We start from the raw sequence: 13,243 nt of genomic DNA, 5'->3' as shown, positions 1-13,243 counted from the left end.
ATCTGTAGAGATTTTATTATAGAGGATTTATATTATATTTTCTGAATTTAAATACATTTATTTTTATTCAAATTACAAATTTAATTTTTAATTCTTTTAACAAGTATTTTAAAACTTAATCACATTTTGCGTTGCTTTTGGATTCTTAAAAAATTGAGGAACACGCCTTAATGAGTTTGTTTTGTTCTGTGTTGTTTTTTTTTTTTTGTTTTGGAAATATTCCTAGCTAGACATGTTTGCAGACGGAAAGTCCCCCATTTAAGCCCAACTCAAACGAGCTGTTAAAATTGCCGCGCAATAAAATCAACTTTTGTTCAACAATCATAGACTCAAAGTTTTTTTATTATTACAAATATCTCAACAATGGTCAGGTAAAATATTACGCACATTCCACAGATGCCGCCGTTAAACACTTGACATTCGACTCGTTTTTGTCTAGTCAGACTTTTACTTTCTCCTTCAGTTAGAATGGCAATGTTTTTCTTAAGTTCTGATTGTACTGTTTTTTAATCACAATGTGTGATACGTTAAGTAATTATTGGAAATTCTTAGCCCTGCATAGTTCATGCCTCGCTGATCCAATGGAATTCGCATTGTTGTATGAACTTGCCTCATGTTTGTACATTTATTTATATGTATGTGCTGGCAATTGTTTTTTTTAATTTTTTATTGTCATCGCCAGTTGTGTTTAATAACAATTTGGAAAATAATTGAATTTTATTACTCGCTCGCAGGTGGCAATTGATTTTTTCCATATCAACTCATGACAGAAACTGCACTTATTTAAATTGAAAAGATGTTGCAGGTATTATAAAGGAAATTTGTGATTAAAATCGGGATTATCAGCGGAACACTCAGTTTTTCATTATAGAAAAAAAGGTGACCAATAAAATTTACTTAGTTAATGAGTTATAAAATATTTATAACCAATCATTTTTAAACTTGAAGAATTACAATTATTAGACGAATTGTATATTGCAATTTCCTTATCAAATATGCAGGTTAACTGATTGAAGCAGTGAAAAATATAGATTTCAAATCGAAATTTATTAATTTTTACCCATATTCGACAATATTCAAGTGGAACGTTTAAGTTGTTGCCATTAAAGTGCTTAAGTTCCGGCAACGTGTGTCTCCGGGGGCCAATGCACTTGAAGATTTATGGATTATGATTTGCATGCAGGCAAACAAAATGAAAAATAATCATAAATCGTTATCCAATAGAATAAATAACATTAACTACCAAATGATGCAGCAAATTACTGAACTTGAAAATGCAGCCAGATAATTTCAGCAACTGTATCTGTATTTGTAATTGTATCTGGTCTATTGTAAGTATAAAAAGAACCTGATAATGATAGTATAAGAGCTGTTCCAGCTGTGTATTCAGATATTCGTATTGTTTTGTCAACGAATTGGCTCCAAAAATAATTAATAGATAAAATACAACTGTAAATTGTAAATTGTAAATCGTAAATTGTAGATTGTAGATTGTTGCCTGTTCATGTTCGAGTTCACATACTAAGCCACTGTGGTAATTACACTTTTGAGATATTTCAAACAACAACTAAATGAACAGCTGTAATGCATTTCATATATTTATTTAGTTTTGTTTTTCCTCGTCTGTCTCTCACATTGCATTATGCAATACTGCAGTCCATCAGATTTTTCCAATAAAGCTTTGCATACCCTGTAAAAGCTAATGTGTAAGATTTGTTTGTAGTCAAATTACAAAATTCATTCTGAGAATTTTAAAACAAAAAAATATAAAGAGAAAATATAGTGTATTAAGATAGATAGTATTTATAAAAGCATATTTTTACTTGTATTAATGTATTTATATCTTTATGTTTTTTGCTTAATTTTTGTATTTATTTATACTTATACTTTCAACATACAGAACATATAAACGAGTTATTCCAAAATTAAATCAAGCTTTCAGAGAATTCTAGTCATGTTTGCTGGGTATCTGCTAGTCAAGCTACATTGGTTTACTTACCTTTTTTTTATAGTATGCAAAACGTGCCATTGTCTGAACTTGACCATAGCCAAAGTCGGCCAGCTATTCAGTTCCTTAATATACTGTACTCGTATGACGAATACCCGCTGTTCGGTCACATGTAAATCCAAGTTCAAGTGCCTAGTTGGCCACCCGCTCAATGGAATAATCGCTTTAACTAAATTTGTGAGTATCGATGTTATTCGTTGTGCATGTTAATTGCCATCTGATTGACGATTTCGGCCAACTAAATAAATGCCAAATCATTCTAACCAGTGACATTGATGAGGCACCTCCCTACCTCCCTCCTTCTCTCCCACTACCTTCTTCTCTACCACTTCTTCCCTCTCTACCACAAATTCTACCTACGCAAATCGGTAAAACTGTTGTTTAACTATTCAGACCACGATTCGATTTCGCGATTTTGGTCGGCGGTCTTTCAACCGCATCTCATTACAAACGTTCGTCATTACTATCGTCTATAAAGTGGGGAAGTTGGCTTTAACTTTTCATATACAACAATCGGATATAAAAATACATTTGCTGGGGTTTCTTAAAAGCACTAAATATTCAAATGTAATGCAGCTGTAGAATTATTTTCAATTGCTAATTGTCGCGTGGTAGGTTCCCCGATTTCAGCCTGGCACTAACTTTTTATACTATTATTGTAATCTGGGTTTTCTATATAGTCAATTATCATTGGGTAAGTGAATGCTCACAATTACCTAGAAATAGAGCATAACTTCTGAGAAATTTCTACAGAAATTTCGCATCGTTTAATTTCAACAACTAGTTCACCCTATGATGAACACAATGATGATCATACAAACAATAATATTATCAAGTACATGTTAAAATGTTTCAAAACGATATCAAAAATTTTACAAGCGCGAATTGCGTCAATAAAATATCTATTGATATGATTTGTTGACTGAAATTTCAGAATCCAATGCACAAATCCAATAACCTACATTTCGACAGTCTGCTCCGAGAGAAGAGTCAAACTGACATCCGTACAACTTGAAATCAAAATAAAAACAACTACAATTTTCTCTGCTCAAGTCGAGGTCAAATACACTAACTAACAAACATTTTTGTTCCAAGTATTACGTGTGAAAATCGATTATTAGATTGTCAACGATTTTTCTCAGCGGAGATGGCGTCTCTTTTAACAAATGGGTATCAAAGATAAGAAAAACGTAAACAAAAAACCCTATAGTCTTTGTCAGTAACACATAATCTAATCGCTAAAATTTTAAAATTAATTATAAGCCCATCAGAAGAGCGATTTATTAGTAAAGTCGTAAAACACTCGGTACTATCACTTTGGAATTTTCTTTAACAATTGGAAAAAACAAACAAAGTACTTTGTATACAATATAAAAAGTAGGTAGTCGGGTGAAGAACTGTCACGATAAACTCAACTGAAAAATGGAACGAGGTGAGATCAATAAATTGTCGAGGGATTCACAGCTGCCATCCATATTTGATTATCGGATGATGTCCAATAATGCGTCGATTAAAATTCTTTTCAGCAATCGAGCTTGATGTAGGTGATTTTCGAATTATAATTGCATTTAATTTGTTGTAGTTTTCTGAAAATTACAAATAAATAACAGCAATAAAATTGCTGGCATGCCAACATAGCACTGGAATAATATGATATTTTTATTGCATACTCTTAGGCTATGTTTAAATTAGTTGGAAAATAGTTAAAATGAGCAAATATATTATACAGAGGTGTTCTACAAATCTCTAACAGTGCCAAAGCAACGAAAAAAGCAATTGTTGGGGTAACTGAAAACAAGCAAGCAGTTTTCAAAAGAAACTCTTTTAAAAAACTCTAGAGATTACTGGCACACCTGATAGATTAAAGTTGGCATATAAACGGAAAACGGATTTGAAAATAATAACTTCATCTTATACTGTTTTAGTTACGAATGGAGTATGGTGGTTTAATTACTGAAACCAATTTTAAACGAAAAAATTGTAAACAAAAAATTAATAGTTAATAATTTGCTACATGAAACCAAAAGCAGCTTAATCAAATGCCACATCTAAATTTGGTGCCTACATAACAAAAAACTTTGGCAACGAACTTTAATATATTTTGGCAGAAATCTAAAGAAATAAAAGAGAAATACTTTGCCAGTTCTGAAATGTCGCTAATTAATAAAATTCCCAAAGGGCATAACACCGATTGAGCTTGATTCTGAGACCTTTCATTTTTTTGTAAAAAATCATGTGAAATTGAACAAAAATTTGGACTTGTAAAGTGGCTAAATCCGCAGTCTGACCAACTTCAAACTGTCATAACTTAATCAAATCTGAACCGATTTTTAAGCGGAATATCATTTTGGTCTTGATTTGGCCTCTTAATTCATTCTGCATTCAAATTTTATTAAATTTAAAAAAAATAATTTTTTCTAGATTCTACTAGATATTGATTTCGATGCTAAGGGTCCCCTTTGAAATTTTGAAAATTCAAAATTTTAAATCTCAAGTTTTCACTTTTAATCAATTCCTTATATCGTAATTAGTATAAAACAACACTTTAAACTTGATTCTGAGACCTTTCATTTTTTTGTAAAAAATCATGTGAAATTGAACAAAAATTTGGACTTGTAAAGTGTCTAAATCCGCAGTCTGACCAACTTCAAACTGTCATAACTTAATCAAATCTGAACCGATTTTTAAGCGGAATATCATTTTGGTCTTGATTTGGCCTCTTAATTCATTCTGCATTCAAATTTTATTAAATTTAAAAAAAAATTATTTTTTTCTAGATTCTACTAGATATTGATTTCGATGCTAAGGGTCCCCCCTTTGAAATTTTGAAAATTCAAAATTTTAAATCTCAAGTTTTCACTTTTAATCAATTCCTTATATCGTAATTAGTATAAAACAACACTTTAAGCTTGATTCTGAGACCTTTCATTTTTTTGTAAAAATCATGTGAAATTGAACAAAAATTTGGACTTGTAAAGTGGCTAAATCCGCAGTCTGACCAACTTCAAACTGTCATAACTTGATCAAATCTGAACCGATTTTTAAGCGGAATGTCATTTTGGTCTTGATTTGGCCTCTTAATTCATTCTGCATTCAAATTTTATTAAATTTAAAAAAAAATTATTTTTTCTAGATTCTACTAGATATTGATTTCGATGCTAAGGGTCCCCCCTTTGAAATTTTGAAAATTCAAAATTTTAAATCTCAAGTTTTCACTTTTAATCAATTCCTTATATCGTAATTAGTATAAAACAACACTTTAAACTTGATTCTGAGACCTTTCATTTTTTTGTAAAATATCATGTGAAATTGAACAAAAATTTGGACATGTAAAGTGGCTAAATCCGCAGTCTGACCAACTTCAAACTGTCATAACTTAATCAAATCTGAACCGATTTTTAAGCGGAATGTCATTTTGGTCTTGATTTGGCCTCTTAATTCATTCTGTATTCAAATTTTATTAAATTTAAAAAAAAAATTATTTTTTTCTAGATTCTACTAGATATTGATTTCGATGCTAAGGGTCCCCCCTTTGAAATTTTGAAAATTCAAAATTTTAAATCTCAAGTTTTCACTTTTAATCAATTCCTTATATCGTAATTAGTATAAAACAACACTTTAAACTTGATTCTGAGACCTTTCATTTTTTTGTAAAAAATCATGTGAAATTGAACAAAAATTTGGACTTGTAAAGTGGCTAAATCCGCAGTCTGACCAACTTCAAACTGTCATAACTTAATCAAATCTGAACCGATTTTTAAGCGAAATGTCATTTTGGTCTTGATTTGGCCTCTTAATTCATTCTGCATTCAAATTTTATTAAATTTAAAAAAAAATTATTTTTTTCTAGATTCTACTAGATATTGATTTCGATGCTAAGGGTCCCCCCTTTGAAATTTTGAAAATTCAAAATTTTAAATCTCAAGTTTTCACTTTTAATCAATTCCTTATATCGTAATTAGTATAAAACAACACTTTAAACTTGATTCTGAGACCTTTCATTTTTTTGTAAAATATCATGTGAAATTGAACAAAAATTTGGACATGTAAAGTGGCTAAATCCGCAGTCTGACCAACTTCAAACTGTCATAACTTAATCAAATCTGAACCGATTTTTAAGCGGAATGTCATTTTGGTCTTGATTTGGCCTCTTAATTCATTCTGTATTCAAATTTTATTAAATTTAAAAAAAAATTATTTTTTCTAGATTCTACTAGATATTGATTTCGATGCTAAGGGTCCCCCCTTTGAAATTTTGAAAATTCAAAATTTTAAATCTCAAGTTTTCACTTTTAATCAATTCCTTATATCGTAATTAGTATAAAACAACACTTTAAACTTGATTCTGAGACCTTTCATTTTTTTGTAAAATATCATGTGAAATTGAACAAAAATTTGGACATGTAAAGTGGCTAAATCCGCAGTCTGACCAACTTCAAACTGTCATAACTTAATCAAATCTGAACCGATTTTTAAGCGGAATGTCATTTTGGTCTTGATTTGGCCTCTTAATTCATTCTGCATTCAAATTTTATTAAATTTAAAAAAAAAATTATTTTTTTCTAGATTCTACTAGATATTGATTTCGATGCTAAGGGTCCCCCCTTTGAAATTTTGAAAATTCAAAATTTTAAATCTCAAGTTTTCACTTTTAATCAATTCCTTATATCGTAATTAGTATAAAACAACACTTTAAACTTGATTCTGAGACCTTTCATTTTTTTGTAAAAAATCATGTGAAAAAAATTTGGACTTGTAAAGTGGCTAAATCCGCAGTCTGACCAACTTCAAACTGTCATAACTTAATCAAATCTGAACCGATTTTTAAGCGAAATGTCATTTTGGTCTTGATTTGGCCTCTTAATTCATTCTGCATTCAAATTTTATTAAATTTAAAAAAAAATTATTTTTTTCTAGATTCTACTAGATATTGATTTCGATGCTAAGGGTCCCCCCTTTGAAATTTTGAAAATTCAAAATTTTAAATCTCAAGTTTTCACTTTTAATCAATTCCTTATATCGTAATTAGTATAAACCAACACTTTTAAGCTTGATTCTGAGACCTTTCATTTTTTTGTAAAAAATCATGTGAAATTGAACAAAAATTTGGACTTGTAAAGTGGCTAAATCCGCAGTCTGACCAACTTCAAACTGTCATAACTTGATCAAATCTGAACCGATTTTTAAGCGGAATGTCATTTTGGTCTTGATTTGGCCTCTTAATTCATTCTGCATTCAAATTTTATTAAATTTAAAAAAAAAATTATTTTTTCTAGATTCTACTAGATATTGATTTCGATGCTAAGGGTCCCCCCTTTGAAATTTTGAAAATTCAAAATTTTAAATCTCAAGTTTTCACTTTTAATCAATTCCTTATATCGTAATTAGTATAAAACAACACTTTAAACTTGATTCTGAGACCTTTCATTTTTTTGTAAAAAATCATGTGAAATTGAACAAAAATTTGGACATGTAAAGTGGCTAAATCCGCAGTCTGACCAACTTCAAACTGTCATAACTTGATCAAATCTGAACCGATTTTTAAGCGGAATGTCATTTTGGTCTTGATTTGGCCTCTTAATTCATTCTGCATTCAAATTTTATTAAATTTAAAAAAAAATTATTTTTTCTAGATTCTACTAGATATTGATTTCGATGCTAAGGGTCCCCTTTGAAATTTTGAAAATTCAAAATTTTAAATCTCAAGTTTTCACTTTTAATCAATTCCTTATATCGTAATTAGTATAAAACAACACTTTAAACTTGATTCTGAGACCTTTCATTTTTTTGTAAAAATCATGTGAAATTGAACAAAAATTTGGACTTGTAAAGTGGCTAAATCCGCAGTCTGACCAACTTCAAACTGTCATAACTTGATCAAATCTGAACCGATTTTTAAGCGGAATGTCATTTTGGTCTTGATTTGGCCTCTTAATTCATTCTGCATTCAAATTTTATTAAATTTAAAAAAAAATAATTTTTTCTACATTCTACTAGATATTGATTTCGATGCTAAGGGTCCCCTTTGAAATTTTGAAAATTCAAAATTTTAAATCTCAAGTTTTACTTTTAATCAATTCCTTATATCGTAATTAGTATAAAACAACACTTTAAGCTTGATTCTGAGACCTTTCATTTTTTTGTAAAAAATCATGTGAAATTGAACAAAAATTTGGACATGTAAAGTGGCTAAATCCGCAGTCTGACCAACTTCAAACTGTCATAACTTGATCAAATCTGAACCGATTTTTAAGCGGAATGTCATTTTGGTCTTGATTTGGCCTCTTAATTCATTCTGCATTCAAATTTTATTAAATTTAAAAAAAAAATTATTTTTTTCTAGATTCTACTAGATATTGATTTCGATGCTAAGGGTCCCCCCTTTGAAATTTTGAAAATTCAAAATTTTAAATCTCAAGTTTTCACTTTTAATCAATTCCTTATATCGTAATTAGTATAAAACAACACTTTAAACTTGATTCTGAGACCTTTCATTTTTTGTAAAAAATCATGTGAAATTGAACAAAAATTTGGACTTGTAAAGTGGCTAAATCCGCAGTCTGACCAACTTCAAACTGTCATAACTTGATCAAATCTGAACCGATTTTTAAGCGGAATGTCATTTTGGTCTTGATTTGGCCTCTTAATTCATTCTGCATTCAAATTTTATTAAATTTAAAAAAAAAATTATTTTTTTCTAGATTCTACTAGATATTGATTTCGATGCTAAGGGTCCCCCCTTTGAAATTTTGAAAATTCAAAATTTTAAATCTCAAGTTTTCACTTTTAATCAATTCCTTATATCGTAATTAGTATAAAACAACACTTTAAGCTTGATTCTGAGACCTTTCATTTTTTTGTAAAAATCATGTGAAATTGAACAAAAATTTGGACATGTAAAGTGGCTAAATCCGCAGTCTGACCAACTTCAAACTGTCATAACTTATCAAATCTGAACCGATTTTTAAGCGGAATGTCATTTTGGTCTTGATTTGGCCTCTTAATTCATTCTGTATTCAAATTTTATTAAATTTAAAAAAAAATTATTTTTTTCTAGATTCTACTAGATATTGATTTCGATGCTAAGGGTCCCCCCTTCGAAATTTTGAAAATTCAAAATTTTAAATCTCAAGTTTTCACTTTTAATCAATTCCTTATATCGTAATTAGTATAAAACAACACTTTAAACTTGATTCTGAGACCTTTCATTTTTTTGTAAAAATCATGTGAAATTGAACAAAAATTTGGACTTGTAAAGTGGCTAAATCCGCAGTCTGACCAACTTCAAACTGTCATAACTTGATCAAATCTGAACCGATTTTTAAGCGGAATGTCATTTTGATCTTGATTTGGCCTCTTAATTCATTCTGCATTCAAATTTTATTAAATTTAAAAAAAAATTATTTTTTTCTAGATTCTACTAGATATTGATTTCGATGCTAAGGGTCCCCCCTTTGAAATTTTGAAAATTCAAAATTTTAAATCTCAAGTTTTCACTTTTAATCAATTCCTTATATCGTAATTAGTATAAAACAACACTTTAAACTTGATTCTGAGACCTTTCATTTTTTGTAAAAATCATGTGAAATTGAACAAAAATTTGGACTTGTAAAGTGGCTAAATCCGCAGTCTGACCAACTTCAAACTGTCATAACTTGATCAAATCTGAACCGATTTTTAAGCGGAATGTCATTTTGGTCTTGATTTGGCCTCTTAATTCATTCTGCATTCAAATTTTATTAAATTTAAAAAAAAAATTATTTTTTCTAGATTCTACTAGATATTGATTTCGATGCTAAGGGTCCCCTTTGAAATTTTGAAAATTCAAAATTTTAAATCTCAAGTTTTCACTTTTAATCAATTCCTTATATCGTAATTAGTATAAAACAACACTTTAAACTTGATTCTGAGACCTTTCATTTTTTTGTAAAAAATCATGTGAAATTGAACAAAATTTGGACTTGTAAAGTGGCTAAATCCGCAGTCTGACCAACTTCAAACTGTCATAACTTGATCAAATCTGAACCGATTTTTAAGCGGAATGTCATTTTGTCTTGATTTGGCCTCTTAATTCATTCTGCATTCAAATTTTATTAAATTTAAAAAAAAATTATTTTTCTAGATTCTACTAGATATTGATTTCGATGCTAAGGGTCCCCTTTGAAATTTTGAAAATTCAAAATTTTAAATCTCAAGTTTTCACTTTTAATCAATTCCTTATATCGTAATTAGTATAAAACAACACTTTAAACTTGATTCTGAGACCTTTCATTTTTTTGTAAAAATCATGTGAAATTGAACAAAAATTTGGACTTGTAAAGTGGCTAAATCCGCAGTCTGACCAACTTCAAACTGTCATAACTTGATCAAATCTGAACCGATTTTTAAGCGGAATGTCATTTTGGTCTTGATTTGGCCTCTTAATTCATTCTGCATTCAAATTTTATTAAATTTAAAAAAAAATAATTTTTTCTATTCTACTAGATATTGATTTCGATGCTAAGGGTCCCCTTTGAAATTTTGAAAATTCAAAATTTTAAATCTCAAGTTTTACTTTTAATCAATTCCTTATATCGTAATTAGTATAAAACAACACTTTAAACTTGATTCTGAGACCTTTCATTTTTTTGTAAAAAATCATGTGAAATTGAACAAAAATTTGGACTTGTAAAGTGGCTAAATCCGCAGTCTGACCAACTTCAAACTGTCATAACTTGATCAAATCTGAACCGATTTTAAGCGGAATGTCATTTTGGTCTTGATTTGGCCTCTTAATTCATTCTGCATTCAAATTTTATTAAATTTAAAAAAAATAATTTTTTTCTAGATTCTACTAGATATTGATTTCGATGCTAAGGGTCCCCCCTTTGAAATTTTGAAAATTCAAAATTTTAAATCTCAAGTTTTCACTTTTAATCAATTCCTTATATCGTAATTAGTATAAAACAACACTTTAAACTTGATTCTGAGACCTTTCATTTTTTTGTAAAAAATCATGTGAAATTGAACAAAAATTTGGACTTGTAAAGTGGCTAAATCCGCAGTCTGACCAACTTCAAACTGTCATAACTTGATCAAATCTGAACCGATTTTTAAGCGGAATGTCATTTTGGTCTTGATTTGGCCTCTTAATTCATTCTGCATTCAAATTTTATTAAATTTAAAAAAAAAATTATTTTTTTCTAGATTCTACTAGATATTGATTTCGATGCTAAGGGTCCCCCCTTTGAAATTTTGAAAATTCAAAATTTTAAATCTCAAGTTTTCACTTTTAATCAATTCCTTATATCGTAATTAGTATAAAACAACACTTTAAACTTGATTCTGAGACCTTTCATTTTTTTGTAAAAAATCATGTGAAATTGAACAAAAATTTGGACTTGTAAAGTGGCTAAATCCGCAGTCTGACCAACTTCAAACTGTCATAACTTGATCAAATCTGAACCGATTTTTAAGCGGAATGTCATTTTGGTCTTGATTTGGCCTCTTAATTCATTCTGCATTCAAATTTTATTAAATCTAAAAAAAAATTATTTTTTCTAGATTCTACTAGATATTGATTTCGATGCTAAGGGTCCCCTTTGAAATTTTGAAAATTCAAAATTTTAAATCTCAAGTTTTCACTTTTAATCAACCTTATATCGTAATTAGTATAAAACAACACTTTAAACTTGATTCTGAGACCTTCATTTTTTTGTAAAAAATCATGTGAAATTGAACAAAAATTTGGACTTGTAAAGTGGCTAAACCGCAGTCTGACCAACTTCAAACTGTCATAACTTGATCAAATCTGAACCGATTTTAAGCGGAATGTCATTTTGGTCTTGATTTGGCCTCTTAATTCATTCTGCATTCAAATTTTATTAAATTTAAAAAAAAATAATTTTTTCTACATTCTACTAGATATTGATTTCGATGCTAAGGGTCCCCCCTTTGAAATTTTGAAAAATTCAAAATTATAAATCTCAAGTTTTCACTTTTAATCAATTCCTTATATCGTAATTAGTATAAAACAACACTTTAAACTTGATTCTGAGACCTTTCATTTTTTTGTTAAAAATCATGTGAAATTGAACAAAAATTTGGACTTGTAAAGTGGCTAAATCCGCAGTCTGACCAACTTCAAACTGTCATAACTTGATCAAATCTGAACCGATTTTTAAGCGGAATGTCATTTTGGTCTTGATTTGGCCTCTTAATTCATTCTGCATTCAAATTTTATTAAATTTAAAAAAAAAATAATTTTTTTCTACATTCTACTAGATATTGATTTCGATGCTAAGGGTCCCCCCTTTGAAATTTTGAAAATTCAAAATTTTAAATCTCAAGTTTTTACTTTTAATCAATTCCTTATATCGTAATTAGTATAAAACAACACTTTAAGCTTGATTCTGAGACCTTTCATTTTTTTGTAAAAAATCATGTGAAATTGAACAAAAATTTGGACTTGTAAAGTGGCTAAATCCGCAGTCTGACCAACTTCAAACTGTCATAACTTGATCAAATCTGAACCGATTTTTAAGCGAAATGTCATTTTGGTCTTGATTTGGCCTCTTAATTCATTCTGCATTCAAATTTTATTAAATTTAAAAAAAAAATAATTTTTTTCTACATTCTACTAGATATTGATTTCGATGCTTTGAAATTTTGAAAATTCAAAATTTTAAATCTCAAGTTTTCACTTTTAATCAATTCCTTATATCGTAATTAGTATAAAACAACACTTTAAGCTTGATTCTGAGACCTTTCATTTTTTTGTAAAAAATCATGTGAAATTGAACAAAAACTGTCATAACTTGATCAAATCTGAACCGATTTTAAGCGGAATGTCATTTTGGTCTTGATTTGGCCTCTTAATTCATTCTGCATTCAAATTTTATTAAATTTAAAAAAAAAATTATTTTTTTCTAGATTCTACTAGATATTGATTTCGATGCTAAGGGTCCCCCCTTTGAAATTTTGAAAATTCAAAATTTTAAATCTCAAGTTTTCACTTTTAATCAATTCCTTATATCGTAATTAGTATAAAACAACACTTTAAACTTGATTCTGAGACCTTTCATTTTTTTGCAAAAAATCATGTGAAATTGAACAAAATTTGACTTGTAAAGTGGCTAAATCCGCAGTCTGACCAACTTCAAACTGTCATAACTTGATCAAATCTGAACCGATTTTAAGCGGAATGTCATTTTGGTCTTGATTTGGCCTCTTAATTCATTCTGCATTCAAATTTTA

Source organism: Drosophila innubila (assembly GCF_004354385.1).
Source record: "Drosophila innubila isolate TH190305 chromosome 2R unlocalized genomic scaffold, UK_Dinn_1.0 1_C_2R, whole genome shotgun sequence".
Lineage (NCBI taxonomy): Eukaryota > Metazoa > Arthropoda > Insecta > Diptera > Drosophilidae > Drosophila > Drosophila innubila.
This window is presented reverse-complemented; position numbering follows the sequence as displayed.